We start from the raw sequence: 2,731 nt of genomic DNA, 5'->3' as shown, positions 1-2,731 counted from the left end.
TGTAAAGCTAATGTTCTCCCATGTAAACTATCACATAATTCACAATAAAACATTTACAAAAAAGATAAAGGAAGTTTTCTACAAACTTTCTGAAGTTCCTTAATACAATTCCAGAGCTCAATTTTTACCCTATAAAGCATCAGACTGCAAGCTCAGCTTGAACTGCAAAGTCAGTGACTCAAACCCACCAGATGCTCTTTGGAAATCCTATACAGGGTCAATATGAGTTGTAATCAATATAACGGCACTTAACAACAGCAACAATAATTATTATTTAGGCTCTCTGAGCGGTGCAAACGGTCCAACAGTTGGGGAAGAATTGAAAGGTTGATAGTTTGAAGGCACCCAAGGGACTTGTTGGTGATCCTATGGAGCAGTTCATATATAGCAGGTTACCATAACTCAGAATCGACTTGACAGCAACTACCAAGAGCAATTATTAGTTAAATGGCCTTCTGCAAGTTACTTAGATGTAAGCTTCAGTCTCTCTATCTGTAGAAGAGAAATAATGATAGATCTATATAGGGTTGTTCTGAGAAAAATAATTCCTTAATTTAATGAAACTGTATTAATTGTGTCATTTATGCCAATGACTATGACAATGGCTAGGGATAAAGCAGTGAATAAGAAAGATCCCTGAACTAGAAATTTCTGTATAATGTCTGGATTACTTCATATACTACACTGCAGTGGCTCAACAAATACTTGCTATGATCCTTCACTGTTATTAATATCATTTTATTAGCATTATTCTAGGCCCCGTCAAATGTGGACAGCACTGAGCTAAGAGTTAGGCATCCCTCTGCAGTAAGAATGCACTATAGCAATATACCATGAAATGTGTCTTGAAAAAAAAGATGTGGAAAGGAGGATTCAATTATGACAGGGAACAGGGAGTCAGACATGGATTAGATACTGTCAAGCATGGATATAACTCCCCTGCTAAAAGTATCTTGGTAATGGTGGTTATGTGCTGTGGAGTTGGTTCCGACTCATTTCAACTCTGTATAGGGTTTCTGGGTCTATAAATCTTAACAGGAGCAGAAAGTCTCATCTTTCTCCCATGGAACCACTGGTAGTTTTGAACTGCTGACCACGAGATTAGCAGCCTGACTCATAAACACTACCTGAGCTCTGGTTGGAATGTAGAATTGTGATTTGAGGCTAGAAAACAATTTCTCACATTAGGGTTGGCCTGAAAAAGACATTCTTTTACTGCATAAAATCCTTCTCAGTTGCTCTTCTCTCTCCCTGGTCTTTCTTTACCTTCACTAAGTGCCAAAGGGATAGGACCACTTCCTCATTTTCATGACTAAAATGGATGTGAGAAGAGACTCTGAAATTTGCTCACTAGCATACATAAGCTAAAGCAAATGGAAGAAATGAGGGGGGGTTAAAAGAGCTGAACAGAAAATTTCAAAGGGTAGCATGAGAAGACAAAGTAAAATATTATAATGAAACGTGCAAAGACCTGGAGTTAGAAAACCAAAAGGGAAGAACATGATTAGCATTCCTCAGGCTAAAAGACCTGAGGGAAAAAATTCAAACCTCAACTTGAAATGTTGAAGGATTCTTTGGGCAAAATATTGAATGATGCAGAAATCCACAATGTCACTGTACGAAAAAGCAATTGTCAGTGTTCAACCATTTCAACAGCTAACATACCCAATGGTATTGAAGGAAGAAGTTCAATATGCACTGAAGGCAATGGCAAAGGACAAGGCTCTGGAAATTCATGGAATACAAATTGAAATATTTCAATAAATTGATACAGAACTGAAGACATGCAATGATCTCTGCCAAGAAATCTGGAAGACAGCTACCTAGCCAAGTGATTTGAAGAGATCCATATCTGTGCCCATTCTAAAGAAAGGTGACCCAATAGAAGGCAGACATTATTGGACACTATCATTAATATTAAATGCCAGTAGAATATTGCTACATATAATTCAAAAACAGCTGCAAAAGTACATTGACAGGGAAGCCCAGTGGTTCAACTTGGATTCAGATGAGGACATGGAACAAGCCATATCACACCACTGGCAAAAGATGGATCTTGACTGAAAGCAGAGAATGCCAGAAAGATGTTACCTTAGCTTTATTGACTTTGCAAAGGATTCTGATTGTGTGGATCATGTCAAGCTATGTACAACATTGCCAAGAATGAGTATTCCAGAACACTTAACTGTGCTCATGAGGAACCTGCTCATAGGCCAAGAGACAGTTGTTTGAACAGAATAAGGGGACAATGAGTAGTTTAAAATTGGGAAACGTGTGTGCCAGGCTGACAGTCTTTCACCATACTTATTCAGTCTGTATGGTGAGCAAATCATCTGACAAGATGGATTATATGAAGAACAATGTGGCATTGGGATTGTAGGAAGAATCATTAACAATCTACAATATGCAGGTGACCGAAGACTTTGGTAAGGGTTGAACCTCAATGTACAAAAAAAAACCCCAAAATTCACACAACTAGACCAACAAATAATCATGATAAATGAAGAAAATATTGAAGTTTTAAATTTTTTTGTTTTGCTTGGATCCACCATCAACATTCAGGGAAGCAGCAGTCAAGAAATCAAATGATGGACTGCATTAGGTAATTTGTTGCAGAAGACCTCTTTAAGGTGTTCAAGAGCAAATATGTCAGTTTGACATCTAAAGTGTGCCTGACCCAAATCATGCTATTTTCAATAGGCTCACATGCATGTGAAACTTAGACCATGAA

This window comes from Chrysochloris asiatica, unplaced genomic scaffold (genome assembly GCF_000296735.1).
Source record: "Chrysochloris asiatica unplaced genomic scaffold, ChrAsi1.0 scaffold00387, whole genome shotgun sequence".
In the NCBI taxonomy this organism is placed as follows: Eukaryota; Metazoa; Chordata; class Mammalia; order Afrosoricida; family Chrysochloridae; genus Chrysochloris; species Chrysochloris asiatica.
The sequence above is the reverse complement of the archived record's forward strand: the minus strand, read 5'-3'. Positions refer to the sequence as shown.